This window comes from Macrotis lagotis, chromosome X, assembly GCF_037893015.1.
Source record: "Macrotis lagotis isolate mMagLag1 chromosome X, bilby.v1.9.chrom.fasta, whole genome shotgun sequence".
In the NCBI taxonomy this organism is placed as follows: domain Eukaryota; kingdom Metazoa; phylum Chordata; class Mammalia; order Peramelemorphia; family Peramelidae; genus Macrotis; species Macrotis lagotis.
In genome coordinates, this window is record NC_133666.1 from 14,861,322 (window position 1) to 14,874,736 (window position 13,415).

The window sequence follows — 13,415 nt, forward strand, 5'->3', positions numbered from 1 at the left end:
CTCATCTCCTACCTCTTACTCCAGGCTTCTGATCACCAGACCAACATCCCTTTGTCTGAAATCATATCTGTTCTAACTCTATATAAAGATGCTATATCAAATTCCCCTTGGCTTGAGATCCATCCTTCTAGCTAGTATACAACAAATAAACACCTCCTTTGGCTAGAAGATTGCCTATCTCCTAAATTCTCACATAATAATCAGCTAAATATTGTCACAGAAAAATCTCAAATTATCTCATGTTTATTTTTTTCATATCACAGCGTTGCTTTACTTCAAAGCAAACAACCACAGTTTTGGAATACACACAGACACACACATACACACACACACACACACACACACATATGTATGTGTATATCCAAAATATTTTCAATTCACATATATAGCTAGAAACTTCTATACATAAACTTGTTTAACTACTAGTCATGCTTAACACATAAATTATTACTTTCAGAATTCTATAAAACCCTTAGAACATCTTAGGTGACTTTAAATTTCTAACATGTGTTATTAATTCCAATATAACAAAACAGCAGTAAAAATTCATAATTCCATTATATATGACCCCATAGATCTAACCCAAAAGAGGTCATAATTTTTTATATTTCCCTTATTACCCCTTCAAAGCAATCAAATGTTAATTCCAGGCTTTGGCATTATAGTATTCAAATAGATTATATATTCACAAGAGATAACCAAATATTGTAAATATAAACTCTTTGCAGTTACAAAAGAATATTACATAACTGGTAAATACATTTAACTCGTCATTAAGTTACCTTGAAGTGGGACCACACAATTGCTCTTTGTCCAGTCATCCAAGCCCCCACACACACACACACATCAGCTGTCTGCAGTTATCAAGAGGGAAGCCCACATTCTTGACTTCTTTAACATTAAAAATACATTTTTAAATTACATTAAACATAAGATTCTTATTTAAACATCTCATTTCCCCTTAGAACAAGAGAAAAATAAATATCCCACTATTTTACACTTTTGTCTTCCTGACATTTTTACCCAAATCCTCCAAGAAGCCAATCTCATACATTTATTTAAATTTAAAACCCCATTGCAATTCTATAAATGCTAGGCACTGTTAATACATTTTCTTATTTTCAATTAACAGAGGTAAGTAGATTTTACTTTTAATTTCATACACACACACACACACACACACACACACACACATATATATATATATAAACACACATTCCCTTCTACAAACATGTGATAAGAGAAAGTTATTATAAACTTTCTTCCTTTACCAACAAAAGGCCTTATGAGATTGTTGACATTATATTATCAAGATCAATTTAACATCACAACAAATCAGATTACAAAATGTAGAATAATATTTCTCTTTCCCTAAAGAAATCAGTAAATATCCCTGATAAGATAAGTATATATTTTCCTCTTAGTACCATTGTCCTTTAATTCAAAAGTGTTTCAAGAGAGTTTAAAAACTCCTCCCATGTCCAGCCTGCAACCTTCCCCTTGGTGGGCTTGGTTTTGGGTGAACTTCCTTAGAGGGACTCCAAATCCCCTTTCTCCCTTCAGGGCACCTTATTATCCTCTGGCCTCTCCTTCTTTGGAGGACTTCACAGCTAGTCCAGGGCAGCTCTGGCCACCACCTCACTCTGGAGATCACGCTTTACTGTGGATCTTACCCCAGACATTTTAATCACTCCTGGCTCCAAACCCCAGATCAATCTTCCCAGGAATCTCTGAGATATTTCCCCACAGAGAACACCAAGAAAATGGGCTTGAAATCAAGCCTTTTGCACACTATTTTCTTGTTTTATTCAGGGGAAAATATCAAAGAAGAGATTTTACCCTATATTATCTCAAAATGAGAACCCAAATTGATATAAATAGCTCATGAATACTTAGTCCAGAGTGACTGAAATAAATTTTTTAAGACATCTTAATAAAAAAGGCACACCTCTTTCAAAGGGAGAGGGCCCTGAAACCCCAAAATGCTAGATGTTATATGCACTTTCAAAGGCTTTGTTCCTGACCCCTTGCACCAATCATTGACTGGGGTCACAAATCTAACTGATACATTACCTACCCCCCCCATAAATTTTCCTCACTCTCTTCATTATACTAATGAGCAAGAACAGCTACTTCCTTCTCCAGGTGCAGAGGACAATAGCACAGATTCCTATTCAACCTCTGCAAAGTTATTTCACCTTTTCCATTTGTCTTAACTCTACTTCCTGTAAACAGGTTGGCATCTCTTGAGTTTCCACAAAGACCAGACATCCTGACTTTTATAATATATTCTCCTCACAGACATCTATGAGACTCTGGTAATACCCTTTCTCACCCTTGTGAAGGCAAACACTTGATTCTTTCCCACAATAAGTAATTCCTGGGCTACATACCTTGGCAAGTAAGTAGCCAGGTACCAGATCCTGATCCCCACATAAGAAGTTTGGGACTGTACTTCCTGTACCTCAAAAGCAGGACTCAACTATTAAAATGAGTTAAAAAAACAAAACAAAGCAAGCTAACCATAGAAAGCTACTGTTCTAAAAGGGATGATAAAATTCCATCTCAGAAGAGGAAAGCAGTGACAAAAATGTCTACATGTGAAGAATTAAAGAGGATTTGAATGGGTCACAAATCCAAAAAAGACCTCCTGGAAGAGCTCAAAAAGAATTTTAAATTCCAAAGAAGAGAAGAAGAAATACGGAGAAAAGAAATGAGAGTCATGCAGGAGAATTATGAAAAATTGATTGAAGAAATCAACTCCTATAAAAGCAAATTTGAGGGGCGGCTGGGTGGCGCAGTGGATAAAGCACTGGCCCTGGAGTCAGGAGTACCTGGGTTCAAATCCAGTCTCAGACACTTAATAATTACCTAGCTGTGTGGCCTTGGGCAAACCACTCAACCCCATTTGCCTTGCAAAAACCTAAAAGTAAATTTGGCCAAATGGTAAAAGAAATCAATTACTTGAAATATAAAAATGCACAAAAGAATTAACTCATCAAAATGTAAAATTGACCAACTGGGAAAAGGACAAAAGCTAACTAAAGAAAATAAAACTCTAAAAATTAGATTTAGACAAATGGAAATTAAGAATTCTATGAAACACAAAGATTCCATTAAACAAAACCAAAAGGCTGAAAAAAATAGCAGAAAATGGAAAGTGCCTCTTAGGGAAAACAACCAACCTGAAAAAATAGATTCAGGAGAGATAATTTATGAATTATTAGTCTATATGAAAGCTATGATCAGAAAAAAAGGGCCTAGGCAAGATCATGCAGGAAATTATCATGGAAACTGAAATAATATCCTAGAACAAGAAGATAAAATAGTCCTTTAAAGAATCCATTGATCGACCCCAGAAAAAGATCCCAAATAAAAACTCTATGGAATATTATAGGTCAAATGTCAGAATTCTCAATTAAAGGAGAAAATACTGCAAGCTCCCAAAAAGAAGCAATTTAAATACCAGGAAGACACTGTGAGGATTACACAGGATTTATCAGCTTCAACATTAAAGTATAGGAGGACAAGGAAAATGATATTCCAGAGGTCAAAGTAAATTGGATTACAACCAAGAATCAACTATCTGCAAAATTCAGCATATTCTTTCAGGGGAGAAGATGGATTTTCAATGAAATAGAGTATTTTCAAAACTTACCTGATCAAAAAGATCAGAACTGAACAGAAAATTTGATCTTCAAAAATAAGACTTAAAAGATGCTTACAAACATAAACAGAAAGAAAAAAAATGTTATTCAATAAGACTAAGGGGAAAAATGTTAGTCAATAAGACTAAATAGGAAGACAATAGCTCCAACTCTTGAAAATTGTGTTTCTCTTAGGCCAGTTGAAAGAAATATAATTAGAGGGTGTGGGTATTTCTGACTCTTAAGAATTGTCCTATCTGGACAGCTGAAAAGAATATACTTTGATACTGGATATGGGTACAAAATAGGTTATAATTATAATCTTCTAACCTTCTAAAAGGATTATACTAGGGGACAAAAGTAATTAGAAGATAATTAGTACCACACAAAGAGGCACAAAGGACCTATTATAAATAGAGGGAAAGCAGGGAGAGTGATAACACTGAGTAAATCTTCCTCTCAACAGAGCCTCAGACACTTAATAATTACCTAGCTGTGTGACCTTGTGCAAGTCACTTAACCCCATTGCCTTGCAAAAACAAAAAAAGGAAAGAAATTTATCCTACCCTACAGGGAAGTAGGAGGGAACAGGGGAAAAGGACAATGTGAGATAGACATCATTATGGAAGGAAAAGGGGAAAGGAGAAGGGAAAGCACAAGTAGGAGAAAGACAGGATGGAGGAAAAGAAAAAGTTTTTACACAAATAAAATGAGTGCAACCAAGATTAGGAGGAATGCAGATGACTGAGAAAAAGTTTTCACAGCTAGTGTTTCTGTGACAGATAATGAGTACCTTTGGAGGACCCTGGGGAGGCTTGTATGAACTGGTGCTTAGTGAGGTGAATGGAGCCAAGAGAACATTGTACACATTAGCAGCTACACTGTGAGATGATCAACTATGATGGATGCAGCTCCTCTCAACAGTTCAAGAAAATCGGGAAAGACTTGTTGGAAAATGCCATCCACATCCAGAGAAGGAATGTGGAATCTAAGGTGCAGAGCATGGGAAGCTATGTTCACTTTTTAAAACTTTTTTTGTGTTGTTTCTTTCTCCCTCATAATCTTTTTCCCTTGGTTCTGATTCTTCTTTCACAACAAGCCTAATATGGAAATATGTTCAACACTATTGTACATATGCAGCCTATATCAGATTGTTCACTACTATGGGATGGGGGGTGCAGGAGGTGATGATGTTTATCTTTCATTCTCAAAGAAGACCATGACATCAGGGAGGTGATGCCATAGTAAGCACATGAATTGGATTGGCGGGGGGGGCTGTGCTAAGTCATCAGCCTTACTTTCTCCTCCAGAACCATCTGGATCCAGCCTCCAGATATGGATCAGGACTACAGGAGATGGTCCTGGATGTGAGACAATCAGGGTTAAGTGACATATCAAGGTCACACAACTAGTGAATATCAAGTGTCTGAGGCTGAATTCAAACTCCTGTCCTACTGACTCCAAAGGCAGTGCTCTATTCACTGTGCTATCTAGTAGCCCTAAATTATGATTGGTAATGAGAAAAGAAAAGTATCACTCTTTGCAGATAATATGATGGAAAATTTAGAGAATCCTAGAGAATTAACTAAAAAAGGAGTTGAAACAATTAACGACTGTGATTGCTTCCTGGAATGATACAGAGAAGATTAGCATGACCCCTGCACAAAGCATCTGACACAAAACAATTAACAACTTCAGCAAAGTTGTAGGATATAAAATAAATCAACAGGCATCATCTGCATTTCTATATACTACCATCAAAATACAGCAGGAAGAGTTAGAAAGAAATTCTATTTAAAATAACTACTGATAGCATAAAATACTTGGGAGTCTACCTGTAAAGACAAACTCAAGAACTCTATGAACATAATTACAAAATACCTTTCATACAAATAAAGGCAGATCTAAACAAGTGCAGAAATATTCATTACTCATTGGTAGGCTGACCTAATATAATAAAAATGACAATGTTACCTAAGTTGATTTGCTTAGTCAGCACCATACCAATCAAACTATTAAAGAATTGCTTTACAGAGCTACAAAGAATAATAATAAAATTCATCTGGAATGAGCAAAAAGTCAAAATATCAAGTGAATCAATGGGAAAAATGTTAAGAAATGTAGTTTAGTAGCTCCAGATTTCAAACTATATTACAAAGTGATAATCATTAAAATAATCTGGTATAGAGTTGTGGATCAACGAAATAGATTAGGTATACAATACACAGTAGCAAATGATCACAGTAATCTAGTATTAGATAAGAGAACTCTACATCTGAAAGACATTGTGGGAAAACTGGAAAGCAGTTTGGCAGAAATTAGACATAGATCAACATCTTACAATGTATAACAAGATAAGGTCAAAATGGATAAATGATTAAAACAGAAAGGGTGATATCATGGGAAAATGTACCTATCAGATCTATAGATAAGGGAAGAGTTTATGAGCAAACAAGAGATACAGAGCTTTACAGGAAGTAAAACAGATCATTTTGATTATACAAATTTAAAAACTTTTGTAAAAACAAATCTAATGCAGTCAAAATTAGCAGGAAAACAGAATGATGGGGGGAAATTTGTAACAAATTTCACTGATAAAGGCCTTATTTCTTTTTTTAAAGACCTTTTTTCTCAAATATATAGGGAACTAAGCCAAATGTATAAAAAAAATCCATTCCCCATTTGATAAATAAACAAAGGATATGAACAGGTAATTTTCAGAAGAAGAAATTAAAGTCATCTACAGTGATATTTTAAACATGCTCTAAATCACTACTGATTAGAGAAATGCAAATTAAAACAACTCTAAGATATCATCTCACACCTGTACAATTGATTTATGTGACAGAAAAGGAAAATGACTAATGCTGGAGAGGATGTAGAAAAATTGAGACATTAATTTACTATTTGAGTTGTAAACTCTTTTGGATTACAATTTGAAACTATGACCAAAGGGCTATAAAACTGTGCTACAATAATAACATTATTAAGTCTATATTCCAAAGAGATCAAAGAAAGGGAAAAAAGAACTGGTTGTACAAAAGCTCTTTTTGTGGTGGTAAAGAATCAGAAATTGAGGGGATGTCCATCAATTGGTGAATGGCTGAGTAGGCTGTGGTTTATCATTGGGATGGAGTACTGTTGTGCTTAAAGAAATAATGAGTAGGATGGTTTCAGAAAAACCTGGGAAGATTTGTGTGAGCTTTTCCAAAATGAAGGGAACAAAACCAAAATAATATGGTACATAGTAAGAGCAATATTGTAATAAGATCAACTGTGAAAGACTTCTGTAGGAGGAGTGAGGAGTAAGAGGAAAGGGAGATAATTTAGAACTCAAATTTTTTTTAAGGTTATTAAAAAATTTAAGTGTAATTGGGAAATATTTAACAAAATAAATAAAAAGCATTTAAAGAAAAAATTAAAATTAAAAAAGGTTTTTAATCGGCCATTTGGTAATATTCCCCTTTCTAACCCAACTATAATTTCATTTTAAAAATTGTATGGCTTTATCAAGGGTGGAGGCACACTCCTGTAATCCTGGCTCAGAGGGACTGAGTTTGGTGGCTCACTTGAACTATGTCATTCTGACTTACAGATGGCCAAAGACAATGAGGTATCCTTGATTAGTCTATCACCAATGAGATGAACCCCTACATAAGGGGGAGGAGGAAGAGCGGGTTGCCTAAGCAGAGGGAAAATCAGCCTAGGTCAGAAATGGAGGAATGAGTTGGGGCGGCTAGGTGGCATAGCGGATAAAGCACTGGCCTTGGAGTCAGGAGTACCTGGGTTCAAATCTGGTCTCAGACACTTAATAATTACCTAGCTGTGTGGCTTTGGGCAAGACACTTAACCCCATTTGCCTTGCAAAAACCTAAAAAAAAAGGAGGAATGCAAAGTTATCATGCCAATCAATAGTGGAACCGGACCAGTGAGTAGACACTGAACTTTTAGTGCAAAATAAGTAGACCCTAATTCAGGAAATATTTTTTTACAAATTTGTATATAATTTGTTTTTACTTTCATTACCAAATTTTCTCTCAGTATCTCCCTGTCTTCACTCTCCCCAAGAGCCATTCCATATAATAAATATTTTAAAGAGAAGAAAGAATGAAAAAGAAGGGGGCGGCTAGGTGGCCCAGTGAATAGAGCACCAGCCTTGGAGTCAGGAGTACCTTGGTTCAAATTAGGTCTCAGACACTTAATAATTATCTAGCTGTGTGGCCTTGGGCAAGCCACTTGACCCCATTTGCCTTGCAAAAACCTTAAAAAAAGAATGAAAAAGAAGGAAAAAAAGTCGGTAATACTAATCAATACATCAGAACAGTCTGAAAACGTACAGGAGTATGTGGTAAATTGCCAAAGTAGGTTATGTGTATTACTATAGTTCTATTTAAATGTGGCATACAAGGAGACTTGAATAGATATTTCTAGTGTGTCCTCTGTTCATCCCTCTTCAAGAAAGATTGATTCCGGGGGCAGCTAGGTGGCTCAGTGGATAGAGCACCGGCACTGGAGTCAGGAGTACCTGAGTTCAAATCTGGCCTCAGACACTTAATAATTACCTAGCTGTGTGGCCTTGAGCAAGCTACTTAACCCCATTGCCTTGCAAAAAAAGACAAAAAACACTAAAAAAAAAAAAAAAAAAGATTGATTCCATCCAGGAAGTGAAGCAGGAAATTGGGTCCAGAGGCAAACCACTCTGCTTTCCTCAGAAGAAAGAAAGGTACTGAGCTAGAATTATATCTACTGACCTCCCTAAATATTATTAGCATAGGGGAGATGAATTTTACATTCAAGCTGAGTTCCTGATCACTATCCCTTAATGGAGAAGAAATGTAGTAAACTGAGAAAAAATCTTTACAACTAATGTTTATGACAAAAGACTCATTTCTAAAATATACAGAGAACTGAGTCAATTTTTTTGAAAAAAGTCATTGCCCAATTGACAAATGGTCAAAGTATATGCAAATATACAGATGAAGAGAGCAAAACAGCCATGGTCATATGAAAAATTGCTCTAAATCATTACTTATTAGAGAAATGCAAAAAAATGCTTCTTTGAGGTACCACCTCACACCTGTCAGACTGGCCAATATGACCAGAAAGGATAATGATCTTTGTTGGAAGGGTTGTGGGAAATCTGGGACACTATTACATTGTTGGTGGAGCTGTGAACTCATCCAACCTTTCTGGAGAGAAATTTGGAACTACGCCCAAAGGGCAACAAAAATGTGCATACCCTTTGATCCAGCAATACCACTACTGTGTCTATACCCTGATGAGATGATGAAAAAGGGTAAAAACATTACTTGTACAAAAATATTTATAGCAGCCCTGTTTGTGGTAGCAAAGAATTGGAAATCAAGTAAATGTCCAATTGGGGAATGGTTTAGTAAACTGTGGTATATATATGTCATGGAACAAACACTACTGTTCTATTAGAAACCAGGAGGGATGGGAATTCAGGGAAGCCTGGAGGGACTGAATAAACTGGTGCTGAGCGAGATGAGCAGAACCAGAAAAACATTTTTCATCCTAACAGCAACATGGGGATGATGATCAATCTTGATGGACTTGCTCGTTCCATCAGTGCAACAATCAGGGACAATTTTGGGCTGTCTGCACTGGAGAATACCATCTGTATGGAAAGAAAGAACTGTTCAAATAGGAGTTTGAACAAAGACCAAGGACTATTAATTTTAATTTAGGAAAAAAACCTGATATCTTATTTTCTGATCTTGCTATCTCTTATACTTTATGTTTCTTCCTTAAGGATATGATTTCTCTCTCATCACATTCAATTTGGATCAATGTATACCATGGAAACAATGTAAAGACTGGTAAATTGCCTTCTGTGGGGGGGGGTGGAGGGAGGGAAGTAAGATTAAGGGGAAAAATTGTAAAACTCTAAAGAAATAAAATCTTTAAGTAAACAAAATAAATAAAATTAAAGGTAATAGTCTTTGGTCTTTGTTCAAACTCCACAATTCTTTCTCTGGATACAGATGATATTCTGCATTGCAGATAGCCCAAAATTGTCCCTGGTTGTTGCACTGATGGAACGAGCAAGTTCATCAAAGTTGAGTATCTCATTTTTATACAAAGATCTGTGAAGACTACACTGCCTGTGCAAGAAGTGTTATTGTTTTAATTCAAGAAGCCACTGTCGTTCTACCTGTAACTATGCAACCCCATTATACTTCATTGATAGTGTTATGAGTTGATGTGATTAAAGAAATTCATTCCTAGTTGGTCAGTATTCTAGCTGGACAATTGTTCTAGGGCAAAAAATAATGTCAGCGGTTATTTAGTATGATTCCTTTATTCTACAAACAAACTGAGAGTCAGAAGGTTTAAGAGACTTTCCCAAGGTCACATACATACTAAGCATCAAGAGGCTTGATTTGAACCTCTTATTCCAGAGTAGTAAGTGTTCTTTCCAATGTACTCCCAGAGGCTTTTGTTCCACACCTCCCAATCATAGTGTTCCCATTTTCCCTGCAGAACATCAAAATTTGAATTCTGTCTAGGTCTCCATAAAGAAAGGATAAAGGGTCTTTGGTTACCCATGTAAGCCGAGTACCAATATAGTAAATGTAGGACAGATTTTTAGCGAATAGAAAATGCAAAGCAGAAGGCTCTGGGGGCAGACAGAAGAACTGATATAGCAGGCATTTAATAAATACTTGTTTGACTACCAATAAATGGTCAAGATAACATTTTCCCCTTTCCAGTGGGGTTTTTCCTTCCCTCACAGGTCCCCCATTAATTTAGGGGAAAGAATTTGAGAAAAATGCAAACTACCCCATCTCTTCTAGCGGATTACTCATTCCCAGGGACCTATTCCTCCAAACTATTACTTTATTCCCACCTCAAAAAACCTTGCAGTACCTTCTCCATAGGACTGTGGGAAGAAAGTATTCTATAAGCCTGAAAACCTAGAGAAGTAAGAACCATAACTAGGGTTTTACTCTCCTTATGGCTTTGAATCAAGCTGGTTACTCTTTAAAGTGAACTGATAAATGTTAAACCCTAGAACTGGATTTAGACAATCTTCAACAATCTTGAACTTGGAAGCCTTCTCTTCAGTGTGGCAATACTGCCATCTAATGGTCAGATAGAAAAAAGTAATACTTAAACTAAATGGATTCCCAGAAGCCATGTTATATATTCCAATCCAGATTAAGTCAATCAATCAAGACATTTATTAAGTATCTAGAATGTTCAAGGAGCTATTGTAAACCCTGAGGATATAAATGCAATGAATGAAACAAGCCCTATTTTTAATACAATGTAGATTTTGAAGTGTCTTTGGGAATCCAACATTTGGCTTTGCATGGCCATTACAGAAATGTCTATCATTGTTCTGAAGCAGGGAATGAGATGGAAAGTGGGCCTAGAGTCATGTAGTGTCTTCCCAAAAGTGGAAGCACTGGAAGATTTCTATATACTCCCTGGCCTGGTGTGTTCATGCCCTTGGCCTGGTTGGGGACAGTCAGTTGATAAAACAATTCATTTCGTCAGAAACCAATTGATTTGAATAGATGTCTGCCTAAGTGTGATTTGAAGGGCACAGAAAATCTCCCCACCATGTCCAAATTTCTCTCCCCTGACCTATAAATTCCAAGTATTAGGTGTGATATAGTGGAAAGTCCTCTGGTTTTGTATTTAAAGTCAGCAAGCATACCCCCCCCCCCTTCTTATTCCTCCCTTTGCTCTCCTTTCCTTCAGTGTCTGGATTGAATCAGAGCTACTACTTTTTGCAGGGTGGTAAAAGGCTGAAGAGGTTATTCTGGGCATTGTTTCTTCCACCTTGTGGTGGGGTAACCTTAACTAAGTCTGGAGTTGATAGGTGGGCAAGTGGATAAGAATAGGGAGCCTGTAGGGAGGAAGAACTGAGTTCAAATTCTGTTTACTATATTTGTGACCAAGTCACAAAGTCACTTCACTCTGTTTAACTCAGTTTCCTTAAATGTAAAATGAGCTGGCAAAGAAAATGACAAATAACCCTAGTATCTTTGTCAAGTAATCCCTGAACGGGGTCACAAAGAATAGAACATAACTGAACAACAACAAAAAAAAAACAAAACCTAGGGCTGGCCCCAGGTAGAAACTAGCAGAATTTCAGTTTCCGTTCTAATGAAAAAGGACAGAATTCGAATCTGTCACTTTTTGTGGCGAGTGTAGGGGGTAGAAAAGGTTTGTGCTGACAAAGTTTGTACAATGCAATAATCAAGTAGGAGTCCATAATACTGGAAGGTGAATTGTATAACTCATCTCCTGCCAAATATCACGGACTTAAAATTCAGAAAGGGTCGACAATGTTTAGACATGGATAATGTGGGAATTTGATCAACTATATGAATTGATTTATGAGGGTTTTGTTGTTCTTTGGGAAGGAGAGGGCAGTAGGTAATAAGTGGTTGTTAAAATAAAAAATAAAATAAGAAAGAAAATTACTTTTTGAAACTTAGTTGAGTCAGATAAGAGATGGGAATTGCCTTTTGTCCCTTTTTAGACACCTAAGATGAGCACTTGTGTATACCTGTTCCCCTAAAGATGAATTCCCTCTGCAACTAAAATTTCCCAAGGGGGGGCAGTAAGGGAAAGGATGATGTCTGTCCTTCGTTCTTGAAGACGGTGACTGAACTTAGGGTACAGAACTGAGCTGCCCGATCCTGAAGATCTGCAAATTGGCGGCTAATCCTCCTTGGCCCTTTGAATAAGTATGTGGAAGTGTCCCTCTCATTTGGTGTTTGTTAATTCTAAAATAAAAATAAAATACAACGGAATTAAAAGTTACAAATTATTAAAGAAGTATTTTCCATACCCAAGGTCATTTCTCTGCTCACCCTCTAGAACTAGCCCAGGAGAGGTAGAAGAAGGGAAACTAGGACTCACTTTCTGAACAGAGCACCTGGAAGAGGGGGCCTGGGAGGGAGGAGGGGGAGGGGAGGGGAAGGGGGAGGGGAGGGAGGAGAAGAAAAGGAGAAAGGGGGAGGGGGAAAGAGGAAGGGCCAGCGGGGACACTTGAGGGTCTTCCAGCAGCCCTACACCATATCCCCATGCTTCCAAGACAGAAACCTGGAGCGGACAAGGTCGCAGGGCTGGATCAAAAGAAGGCAGAAGGTCAGGACTACCATCAGCTTGGAGCCAAAGTGAAGTTACTTTAAGGGAAGGAGGCGGGGCTAACTTCTAGCAGAAGTGGTCCATGATTGGCTCCCTTAACAAAGGGGCGGGGTCCTGAAGCAGGCCTCCTGCAGGGAGGGTGGGGGTGGGCCCTGGAGGGCAGCTGAGAATTGACTGGGTGAGTAGGGGCGCAAGGGGAAGACACTATGGGTGACTAGGTATTGCTTGTCTCACTGGACTTTATTATTATTATTATTATTATTATTATTATTATTATTATTATTATTATTATAACCATTATGTTTTTCTCTTTTCTTTCCTCTTTTTCATTTGGAAAAGTAAGATATGAAGAAGAGGGAGATTAATAAATAGTGATGTCATAAGCAGAAGAAAAGAAAGTATAAAAGGGGGTCATTGAAGCATTTTTTTTTCAATTCTCGGGAAAGAATAGAAGGAAATTGAGGATGAAACAGAAGGGCAAATAGGTGCATGCCATTTTGCATCACAAGTCTTTTGCAGTTGTACTTGATGACGAAATTGCTGAGAGGAACTAAGTCCATCATATGATCATCACACAATGTTATTGCTGGGACAATGTTCTCCTGCTCTCTCTCTCTCTCTCTCTCTCTCTCTCTCTCT

General features: G+C 37.1%; 1 non-coding gene across 1 annotated transcript; it reads left to right on the top strand.

The window, feature by feature from the left end:
* The first annotated feature begins 5,249 nt into the window (after positions 1-5,249).
* Positions 5,250-5,354, top strand: LOC141503768 (U6 spliceosomal RNA). The gene has a single exon (XR_012473082.1). It is a non-coding gene; the product is annotated as a U6 spliceosomal RNA (small nuclear RNA).
* The last annotated feature ends 8,061 nt before the right edge of the window (positions 5,355-13,415 follow it).